General features: G+C 42.6%; 1 protein-coding gene across 1 annotated transcript in view; it reads right to left on the bottom strand.

The window, feature by feature from the left end:
• Positions 1–12,275, bottom strand: part of Alk (ALK receptor tyrosine kinase) — a 735,816-nt gene that overhangs the window by 616,427 nt on the left and 107,114 nt on the right. The gene's annotated exons all lie outside the window — the stretch shown is intronic.

The raw sequence follows: 12,275 nt of genomic DNA, 5'->3' as shown, positions 1-12,275 counted from the left end.
TGATCTAAACAGCCCTATATCCCCCAAAGAAATAGAAGCAGTCATTAATAGTCTCCCAACTAAAAAAAGCCCAGGACCAGATGGGTTTAGTGCAGAGTTCTATCAGACCTTCAAAGAAGATCTAATCCCAGTTCTTCACAAACTATTCCACAAAATAGAAACAGAAGGTACTCTACCCAACTCATTCTATGAAGCCACAATTACTCTGATACCTAAACCACAAAAAGACCCAACAAAGATAGAAAACTTCAGACCAATATCCCTTATGAATATTGATGCAAAAATCCTCAATAAAGTTCTTGCTAACCGAATCCAAGAACACATCAAAACAATCATCCATCCTGACCAAGTAGGTTTCATCCCAGGGATGCAGGGATGGTTCAATATACGGAAATCCATCAACGTAATCCAGTATATAAACAAACTCAAAGACAAAAACCACATGGTCGTCTCGTTAGATGCGGAAAAAGCATTTGACAAGATCCAACACCCATTCATGATAAAAGTCTTGGAAAGATCAGGAATTCAAGGCCCATACCTAAACATGATAAAAGCAATCTACAGCAAACCAGTAGCCAACATCAAAGTAAATGGTGAGAAGCTTGAAGCAATCCCTCTAAAATCAGGGACTAGACAAGGCTGCCACTTTCTCCATACCTATTCAACATTGTACTTGAAGTCCTAGCCAGAGCAATTCGACAACAAAAGGAGATCAAAGGGATACAAATTGGAAAAGATGAAGTCAAAATATCACTTTTTGCAGATGATATGATAGTATATATAAGTGACCCTAAAAATTCCACCAGAGAACTCCTAAGCCTGATAAACAGCTTCGGTGAAGTAGCTGGATATAAAATTAACTCAAACAAATCAATGGCCTTTCTCTACACAAAGACTAAACAGGCTGAGAAAGAAATTAGGGAAACAACACCCTTCTCAATAGTCACAAATAATATAAAATATCTTGGCGTGACTCTAACTAAGGAAGTGAAAGATCTGTATAATAAAAACTTCAAGTGTCTGAAGAAAGAAATTATAGAAGATCTCAGAAGATGGAAAGATCTCCCATGCTCATGGATTGGCAGGATCAACATTGTAAAAATGGCTATCTTGCCAAAAGCAATCTACAGATTCAATGCAATCCCCATCAAAATCCAAATCAATTCTTCAACGAATTAGAAAGTGCAATCTGCAAATTCATCTGGAATAACAAAAAAACTAGGATAGCAAAAACTCTTCTCAAGGATAAAAGAACCTCTGGTGGAATCACCATGCCGGACCTAAAGCTCTACTACAGAGCAATTGTGATAAAAACTGCATGGTACTGGTATAGTGACAGACAAATAGACCAATGGAATAGAATTGAAGACCCAGAAATGAACCCACACACCTACGGTCACTTGATCTTCAACAAGGGAGCTAAAAACATCCAGTGGAAGAAAGACAGCATTTTCAACAAATGGTGCTGGCACAACTGGTTGTTAACATGTAGAAGAATGCGAATCGATCCATTCCTATCTCCTTGTACTAAGGTCAAGTCTAAGTGGATCAAGGAACTTCACATAAAACCAGAGACACTGAAACTTATAGAGGAGAAAGTGGGGAAAAGCCTTGAAGATATGGGCACAGGGGAAAAATTCCTGAATAGAACAGTAATGGCTTGTGCTGTAAGATCGAGAATTGACAAGTGGGACCTCATGAAACTACAAAGCTTCTGCAAGGCTAAAGACACCATCAATAAGACAAAAAAACCACCAACAGATTGGGAAAGGATCTTCACCTATCCTAAATCAGATAAGGGACTAATATCCAATATATATAAAGAACTCAAGAAGGTGGACTCCAGAAAGTCAAATAACCCCATTAAAAAATGGGGCTCAGAACTGAACAAAGAATTCTCACCTGAGGAATACCGAATGGCAGAGAAACACCTGAAAAATCAGGGAAATGCAAATCAAAACAACCCTGAGATTCCACCTCACACCAGTCAGAATGGCTAAGATCAAAAATTCAGGTGACAGCAGATGCTGGCGAGGATGTGGAGAAAGAGGAACACTCCTCCATTGTTGGTGGGATTGCAAGCTTGTACAACCACTCTGGAAATCAGTCTGGCGGTTCCTCAGAAAATTGGACATAGTACTACCGGAGGATCCAGCAATACCTCTCCTGGGCATATATCCAGAAGATGTCCCAACCGGTAAAAAGGACACATGCTCCACTATGTTCATAGCAGCCCTATTTATAATAGCCAGAAGCTGGAAAGAACCCAGATGTCCCTCAACAGAGGAATGGATACAGAAATTATGGTACATTTACACAATGGAGTACTACTCAGCTATTAAAAAGAATGAATTTATGAAATTCCTAGCCAAATGGATGGACCTGGAGGGCATCATCTTGAATGAAGTAACACAATCACAAAAGAACTCACACAATATGTATTCATTGATAAGTGGATATTAGCCCAAAACTTAGGATACCCAAGATATAAGATACAATTTGATAAACGCATGAAACTCAAGAAGAATGAAGACCAAAGTGTGGACACTGTGCCCCTTCTTAGAATTGGGAACAAAACACCCATGGAAGGAGTTACAGAGACAAAGTTCGTAGCTGTGATGAAAGTATGGACCATTTAGAGACTGCTGTATCCAGGGATCCGTCCCATAATCAGCTTCTAAACGCTGACACCATTGCATACACTAGCAAGATTTTGCTGAAAGGACCCAAATATAGCTGTCTCTTGTGAGACGATGTCGGGGCCTAGCAAACACAGGAGTGGATGTTCACAGTCAGCTATTGGATGTATCACAGGGCTCCCAATGGAGAAGCTAGAGAAAGTACCCAAGGAGCTAAAGGGATCTGCAACCCTATTGTTGGAACAACATGATGTACTAACCAGAACCCCGGAGCTCTTGTCTCTAGCTGCATATGTATCGAAAGATGGCCTAGTCGGCCATCAATGGAAAGAGAGGCCCATTGGACTTGCAAACTTTATATGCCCCAATATAGGGGAATGCCAGGGCCAAAAGAATGGGAATGGGTGGGTAGGGAAGTGGGGGGCGCTATGGGGGACTTTTGGGATAGCATTGGAAATGTAATTGAGGAAAATATGTAATAAAAATATTAAAAATCAAAAAAAAAGAAAAAAAGAAAATTCCATTTCCTCCCCATTATTGCATTGCAAAATGTAAATGCCCGCCTAGCTGTGAGGCAGCCATTAGAACATTTTTCCTTGCAATAACCTCATTCTCTGGGCACTAACCACTGAGTTTAAAGAACCAATTCCTCCTGAAAGGAGAGACTACTTGCTGTAGATGGAAACACAGAAGAGACAGCCAACGCAGCTAGGGTTTCAGGCAGCTAGGCATCAATTAGCACAATCTGCCTGCTGTTCATCCTTCTTGCCCTTGAACCTAAATAGATCTTTAATGCCTGGGCAGGTCTGGATGTTGGGTATGAATCCTCTTAAAAGCCTTATACCTCCTTGTGTTCATTCGGTCAGAAAGAACTTTCATGCCCTGCCTGCATGGACAGCTATGTCCATGACCATGGAGCATAAGCAAGGCCAGGAAGTTGGGTCACAGTTGGAGTAATGACAATGGAATTCAGAGAGCCATTATTAAGAGCAGCTTACTTACCTAGAGGCCTGTGCCTCTATTACCTCTCCTGTCTCCAGTTTTCCCAAGAAATGTCTGTGTCAGGCTTATGATGCTTCTAGGCTAAGAAACCTGCCTACCTTGTCCATTCTCTGGATCTATCACCTACGAAGTTAGAATACCAGCAGAGCCCACTTCCCCAGCTTCACAGAGAGACTGTAGGAAGACCAAAATAACAAGCCAGAACTCTTCCCATTCCTCCAGGGCTACAGACAGGAGTGCTATATAAAGGCAAAGGCCCTTGGGTTCATTGTTTATCAGTATTGCTGTGCCCGTGTCCCCTGGTATTTATGTATAGCAGGCTTTCAGGGTCTCCCATCTCTCTGTCTGCCTCTTCGTCTGTTTCACTCATTCACGTGAGCACCATATTTCTGGGTTGCACAGAGAGAGAGAGAGAGAGAGAGAGAGAGAGAGAGAGAGAGAGAGAGAGAGAGAGAGAGAGAGATACCAACTGAAGATGACAGAGCCAAACCTGCAGGGAACTCAGCACACTGGGCGAAGTGTATGTCAGTGTGGATGAGAAACGGTAGGGAGATATAAGGCCATGTGTTCCTGTGTGAGTACACCCGCCCACATGCATACACACTGACATTATCAAAAAAGTAAAGATGAGTCTACAGAACCCCAAGCTTCTGAGATGAGTAAGGTGAGTAGCCATCAGAAGTGTTCAACCACAATGCCTCCCCTTATCCAGCAGGTGTTCGATCAGATCCATCATGTGGAAACAGAAGTGGTCCAAAACACACAGGGAATAACCACCTATACTATGATCATGTTTCTAACATGCATGAAAACTCACGCTCAAGTTTAGTTTATAAATTAGGCACAAATAAGAAATTGTCAGTAGCTAACAAATAGAACAGCCACAACAATATACAATAATAAAAAATTAATGAATATGCCCCCTCACTCCTCTGCCCTCTCTAATCATCTTATAACCTGGGGCATATTTTCAGATCATGGTTGACTGTAGGTAACCATGACATGGTAGCTGAAGGCATGAATAAAGGGCCCCACTGTGTCCAGACATTTCAAACAAAACTTCCAACATATTTGTGTGCTTTTTGCTGTCTTCTAGCTGTGATGCCATATGGAAAGACCTGGATGCTCTGGGAAGAAGTACAGAAAGGGTTGAAGAGAGTTGAGCCCTTTCCTCTTCTACCTTGATTTCTGAGATAGTCTTTCACTGAACCTGGAGTTCACCAATTTGGCTACCATGACAGGCCAGCTAGCTCCAGGAATCCACCTGTCTCTACACACCAGTGCTAGTGTTACAGGTGCCTGCTAGTGTAACACACACACACACACACACACACACACACTATTACATAGGTGCTGGGATTTAAAACCATGACCTCATGTGAGACTGTCTACTTAACAGCATTGGATAAAATGACTAGTGGCGTTTTATATGATAAAAGAGAGGAGGTGAGGGAAGTAGAGATAGCTTGGAAAAGAGATGAAGTGACAAGTTGGGGAACATCTCCAACAAAATGAATGGTAGTAGTTGAAGTGGAAACTTGAGGGTTCTTTGAAAGGTCAGTTGTGTTGGATAGTGTCTTGCTGGGGAAACACATGAAGAAACATTTCGCTAAAGCAGACACAGGTGAAAGGATGTTCTGCTAAAGCAAGCATGTGAAAGGACACGTGATGAAAGTTTCTTTGCTAATGACATGCATATGCTGGTCCACCTTACATTGTGTAGTGGAGCTTCATTAGTTGGGACTCTGGGAAACACACCAAAAAACTTCTGGTGGTGTATCACATCTTCTTGCTGAGTCTGTGAACTCAAGCCAATAGACAGTAATGTCAACTGAGACAGACTCATGTGCTGAGGCTAGGCAGATGGACACATGATGTTTGGAGAGAGTGTAAATAGAACTTAATGGACAGTGGTGGAGGCTTGGCTGGGCTTGCCTGTGGAGCTATCTGTACAATGTTGGTCTCGAGTCTTTGCTGATCTTCAGTTTACTGAGATAGGCACAGCTAAGAACTTGTCCTGATATTCTTGTTGAACCTGATCTCTCCTGCTGACTTGTGCCAATTCGGTTCAGGCCTGGATATTCCTGCTGTTGTGCCACAGCTGCTGCTATCCTGACACTACTGAACTAGACTGCTGGGATATAACATCCATGAAGCGTTTGTGAGCAGATAGAGCTGACACTGCTGACCTATGAACTGCACTGTTGATTTCCTGACAATGCAGATGGTATTTGCTCCAAAGAACCATTTCTAAACAGGTTCACTTCTCTCTCTATCCTTTCATTTCTACTACCTCTGGTGGGTGGTAGGCTAGAAGGAAGGTTAAAATGTTTAAGGACCATCATTAAAAGTAGGCTTTGAAAAAAATTAAAGTTACAAGTAGTAAAACCTACTAATGGAATGTGTGAGTAGGGAGCTCGAAGGCTATGTAGGCAAACACAATTTTATTGAAGATGATTTGGTAGTTGGTAATTTGGAGCATTCATCTATTGATGTCCAACTGGAACTCTCCTTTCTGTGGCCTATTCTGGCCCAATTTCCCATCTGTGCATAGTGGGTATTTCCAGATGTTTCCTGAGTGCCAGCTCTGACAAGAAAAAAAGGAGAAGGGAGGACTTAAAGTCGCCCAGGAGGATACTGAAGAACTGATGTCACCATAAAGGTGGGGGCATGGCTCAGTGGAGAGAGTGCTTCCCAGATAAGCATGAGGTCAGGCATCCAATCCCAACTCCTACACAAAACCAAGTACCTCTAACTCCAGTCTTGGGAGATAGGTGAGTCCCTAGAGCTTGCTGGTCAGCTAGCAGTTTAGCCAATGGGTAAGCCCCACGTTCAATATAACGACTTTGTCTGGGAAAAGAAGAGTGTGGGGAAATATAGGGAATACCCAGCATCTGTCTCTGGCCTCCATAAATCCACACACTGCATATATGCACAAGCATCCCTCATGTATTTGCACACACACAAACAAGTGTGAATGCATACATCACCCAAAAGTAATAAAAATATTAAAGATAAATGTCAGGTAGGGATATGCCTGATTCACAGCGGCTATCTTCAGTGCATGCATAAACAATTTCTGAGCACGGACGGCTAGGACTGTTTCTGAGTCACCAAGACACAGTAAACAGAAAAGGAGTTTTATGTAGGCATTCTGGGACACATCTGTAATCTCAGCATTCAGTGAGTTGAGCCAGCAAGAACATAAGTTCTAGGGCAGATGGGAAAAGCTGGTGCAACAGAAGAATATGTTAGGTGTTGGGAGGGAGAATGAGTAGGAGTCTTGGAGAAGAGACCACTGGTCTGTATTAGACGGTTGCCAGGGAGAACAAAGGCACAGAAGCGCATGCTTCTCTCTTTCATTAGAGATCCCAGGCATCGAACATTCAAAGTACTTTTAAGCTACACTTGGGATCAATCTTCAGCAAGGATTACAATCTAGGCAGATTGAAGATGACAATTAAAACTTTATTTTTTTTTAAATCCAAAAACAGCACTCTGGGTCTTTCCAAAAAGTTGTCAAGTACTTCAAAGAGCTAGTTTTTTTTTTCTATCTCCCCCATGACAGTCTAGAAATATCTGTCATTTTTTGTCCCTGTGGCTACACCAGTGTGCTAATAAGAAACAAGAGAGAAGATGAATCTCTCCCTAGACTCTCATCCGGGGAAGCCAGGGGAGCTTGAATGATAAAGAATAGAAGATAACCAGAGCGGCGTGAGCCTTGTGCCATTGATTTTGCATCTGTCTCAAAACATTACTCATTGGAATAGTGTCAGACAGCCCTCAGGAAGAGAGGGAGGCAACAGCTTCCTTCCACTGGGGAGGGCAATGCTCTCCAGGGCCCAACCCATGCTGGGGGCGGGGGGGGGGGGGAGAGAATCTCAGGGGTTACTTTCTTGGCTCACTTCCAGGCTCCAGTAATTTTCTGAGTGAAATGTCAATGGTTTTAAATTAGTATTTGGAAGGTTCTGCAGAGGGTAAAGTACTGCTGGACAGCTCCAATGACCACCAGTTTCTCTCAAGCCAGTAAGCAAGAGGTGGAAATGGGAGGCTGAGAGTTCAGCTCAGTGGGAGAGAACTCAGTGGAAGAGAGCTTGCCTCACATGCATGAGGCTCTGAGCTCAATCCCTGGTATTGAGGGGAGGTCTAAGTGATCAACCGGATGATCACTGGGGATAGTAGATGGAGGGAATAAGAAGTTGGAGTTGGAACAACATGATGAACTAACCAGTACCCCGGAGCTCTTGACTCTAGCTGCATATGTATCGAAAGATGGCCTAGTCGGCCATCACTGGAAAGAGAGGCCCATTGGACTTGCAAACTTTATATGCCCCAATACAGGGGAATGCCAGGGCCAGAAGAATGGGAATGGATGGGTAGGGAAGTGGGGGGGGGTAGGGGGGACTTTTGGGATAGCATTGGAAATGTAATTGAGGAAAATACGTAATAAAAAAAAAAGAAGTTGGAGTTGCAAGGGAACTGAAAGTTCTGAGTGCCGTTTCTCCTCAAGTATAGACTCTGTGTAATGGTGCAACATCTCATTTTAGATGGTCCAAGACACCTTTATGCAGCACAAGAATGGATTATTGAATCTTCTTAAATCACAGAGGGAGAGGGGTTGGGGATTTAGCTCAGTGGTAAAGTGATTGCCTAGCCGGGCGTGGTGGCGCACGCCTTTAATCCCAGCACTCGGGAGGCAGAGGCAGGCGGATTTCTGAGTTCAAGGCCAGCCTGGTCTACAAAGTGAGTTCCAGGACAGCCAGGGCTATACAGAGAAACCCTGTCTCGAAAAACCAAAAAAAAAAAAAAAAAAAAAAGTGATTGCCTAGCAAGCAGAAGGCCAAGGGTTCCATCCTCAGCTCTGAAAAAAAAAATCACAGAGGGAGGAAGGTTTCCTCTCTCTATCATCTTTGAGTCCTTTTGTGTTCCAGTAAGCAGAAAGCTTCAACCAATGCTTTAACACCTCTTGGCATTGGACCATTTGAAAAACAAACAAACAAACAAACAAAAAAAAAAACATTTACTGCATCTGACTAGCACGGAGATGCAGGAATTCACAAAGAAGACTGGAGTTTGGAGAACAGGTGTTGGAGCCCAAAGCAGGAAATCCATTCCCCACAGTGATATTCCTTTCATTTGAAGAGGGAAAATCTAGGCAAAACAAAACAAACACCTAATACTGTGAAAGAAGCTTGACTTCTTTTTCTTTTCTATTTATCATCCATCTATCTGTCCGTCTGTCCACCCATCAGTCCATCCATCCATCCTTCCATCCATCCATCCATTCATCCATTTATGGTAGTAGGGGATGAGCTCAGAGTCTCACCAAGGACTTATGCATTCTAGGCAAGTGCATACACAGCTCTTGTAAAATATATTTCTATTTTGACACAAGGTCTCAGACTTGATTGCCTCTCTCTGCTCTGCAGGCTCCAGTGCAGGTGGTCCTCCTGTCAGCCTCCCAAGAAGCCGGAATTACAGACCTGTGCCCCAAAGTTGGGTTCATCCATACAAATCTCAGGGGTCTCATGAAAACTCCAGTCTTTCCTTACTTTTAGTGTGTGTGTGGGTGGGTGGGTGTAGGTGTGTGTTATCTAAGCACACTCGTGTGGTGTGTGGGTGTTTCAGTGGAGACATCAGGCTGATAAGCCTCTTCTTCAGTGCCCACCTTATTTTGTGAGGCAAGGCATTCATTCTCATTTGAATCCAGAATCCCCTGATTGGGTTAGGCTGGCTACTTAGCTCGCTCTGGGGATCTCCTGTCCCAGCTTTCCAAGTATGCTTACATTACAGGTAGGAACCACGTTCACCTGGCATTTCCATGAGTCCTGGGAATCCAAGCTCAGGTCCTCACCCTTATGTGGCAAGTGTTTCATCTACGGAGCCATCTTCCCAGCTCCAAGTCTCTCCTTCTTAAGCCAAGAATCATGAACTTGTGCATCAACTGACCACTCTCAACTCGATATTCCAAACCCATGCTGCTGTAATGCCCCTCATTAGGATGAAGTAGTTACAAAGTTAAGTACAAGATGCCTGCTACTGGCAGCTTGGTCACTACCCTGCCTTGGGACAGCCTGCCCGACCAGAATACAAAACAATCAGCGGAAGTCTGCCCTCACACTGTCTGCCATGCATCACATCCTCACGCAATTGCTTCTTGATGGATGTAGCCAACACAACTTCATGTGTCTGCCACGGCCCCAGTGACCTTTCAGATCTCTGCGTTAAAGGGACTATTATTCATCTTTATGTACAGCTTCCTGTGACAGGACTGCATGATAAAGCCCAGAGACACTCTGATGAAGTAAATAATTTAGCCCCATCCATAATCACCTGCTGTTCCCAAATCCTAATGCCTTTCTAGGGATTGCTTTGCCAAACCAATGAAATAGTGAATCCCTTATTGATGACACCGGGGAACTGTAAACTTTCCACAGAAGCTCGACTTTAGCCAAGAGCACATCCATTTTAAGCAGGACTGCAAGTGAGGGACACTTCTTACCCCAGGTCTGTAATCACAGACCTATCACACAGCTCCATTTCCATCTGAAAATCATGCATATCGATTACTGGGAAGGTACTATGTGTTACATGTATTATTTTGTTTCATTTTCCAAACAGACCTGCATGTTGGCTGTGGGGAAATGCATTTTGCAGAAAACAAAACAAACAAAACAAAATAAAACAGAAAACAAACAAACAACAACAACAAAAAACAGGACACCTGTGTACAATATTCTATAAGGCATGCAGGTTGACTAATTGTAAAGATCTAAAATGTTACAGATTAGAAGCCAAATTTATGTCTATAAATAGTCTCTTATTATTTATCTCTATGTATGACCTACCATTCTGTGACTGTTAGGGAAATCATCTTAGGATACTTACAGAGCCCAGGTTCCACTAACCCAAAAGCTTACAGTGACATCAGATGACATCTGAGGTCTAAGGTGCTATTTTCTGCTTTTCTCTAACCTGGCTGCCTGGAGTTTCCACCAACAGCTGTAATTTGATGTCTTGATTTATAGCTTTCTTAGTTCCACTATTAGGAAAACTTCATGAAATTATTACCATATTGGAATATAGTATTTAGGGTTATCTGAATCTGTTCCCAGACCAAGGTCACTCTCATTCATTTTCAGAATAAACTATCTTATTCCATTTAAGGCAAGAACTGTGGTGGGTTTGTTGTTGTTGTTGTTGCTGTTTGGGTTTTTTGTTTGTTTAGTTTGGTTCTTTTCAACAATTGTTAGTGACTGAGTCAAAAATCAGTTAAGAGGCTTTTGAAATGTCATCACCAAATACCAAGTGACAAAGCTGCCACTCAGTTAAAAACTCTTTGGGACAAGGAAGAATGTGAAAGAATGAGGGACTAGATGGCAGGTTAGATGTGAACTACAGTTTGGCCTGCCTCTGTTCACGGTCTACTCCTTCTCATGAGGACTTGGTGAGATGGCAGCATTGGGCTGTTTTCTGATGTGTCTGATTGTCCTCTGGGTTTCTAGTGAAAGGAAATAAAACTTGAGACCTGTGATTCATGTAATGTATGTCAAATAGCCCAAAGAGTTGTTTGTGAGCTTTGGAACCTGGGGCTGAGAACAGAGCAGAACAGACCAGGACATGCCCGGGCAGACCCGTTGCCTCCCTATCTCCCACCCCTCTGACCTAAGTTAAATGTTAACAGGCTGCTGATGTTTAAATGGACCAATAATGTGAAAACGCGCCAATTCCTCCTCCAGCCCCACTCCTTTTCTATAAAAACCCCTAGCTTCCAAGCCTCGTGGTCGAATCCACTGTCTCCTGTGTGAGATACGTTTCGACCCGGAGCTCCGCCATTAAAATACCTCGTGTTGTTACATCAAGGTGTTGTGTTCTATTCGTGATTCTTGGGTGCACGCCGAATCTGGAGTTGAGTGGGGGTTTTCCCACTAGGTTCTTTCATTAGCAGCCTGTTCTACTAGTGCTGGGACTCAGAGCATTTGGAGGAGAATCAAAAGTCCCTAGTGATGTCCACTTCCTATCTTCAAATATAATATATGCATAGGTTTGATAAGGACCTAGTGGTGCCTTCTGCTCTGCCCAGAATCCAAACAATGAATTCCCACAGACATATATAAAGCCAGGAAATTGCATGCAGCAACTGGTTTGTGAATGCACCTGCTAGACAGGCCCCACTCACAGGAAAAGGATCATCAGTCTTGTCTAGAACCAGTTTAGATTTGATGGTTTATTCGTCCATGGCTTTGGAATCTTCCTGAGTTGTAGAGACGAACAACTCTACATGCTCATGGGTTTCCCAACCCAATTTTTTTATCACAAAGGAATTTAATGAATATATATAGAGAGAGACTTTTAAAAATACAAAGAATATTAATTTTATCACTAGGGTGGTATTTGGTATAAATTTTTACTTGGGGTAAAACCACCTCCAATGGTTAGGGTTTAAGGGGATACAACAAAGTAACAAAGAGATAAGAATATGAAATAGCATATTTTCTTTCACATATAGATCTAGCTTCATATATGCATATATATATACATATACATATACATATATATATATATATATATATATATATATATATATATATATATATGACTGGAGATGCTTCAGTGGTTAAGAACATATACATT

Source organism: Mus caroli, unplaced genomic scaffold (genome assembly GCF_978045245.1).
Source record: "Mus caroli unplaced genomic scaffold, Mus_caroli_1 scaffold_18, whole genome shotgun sequence".
Classification (NCBI taxonomy): domain Eukaryota; kingdom Metazoa; phylum Chordata; class Mammalia; order Rodentia; family Muridae; genus Mus; species Mus caroli.
This window is presented reverse-complemented; position numbering and strand designations above follow the sequence as displayed.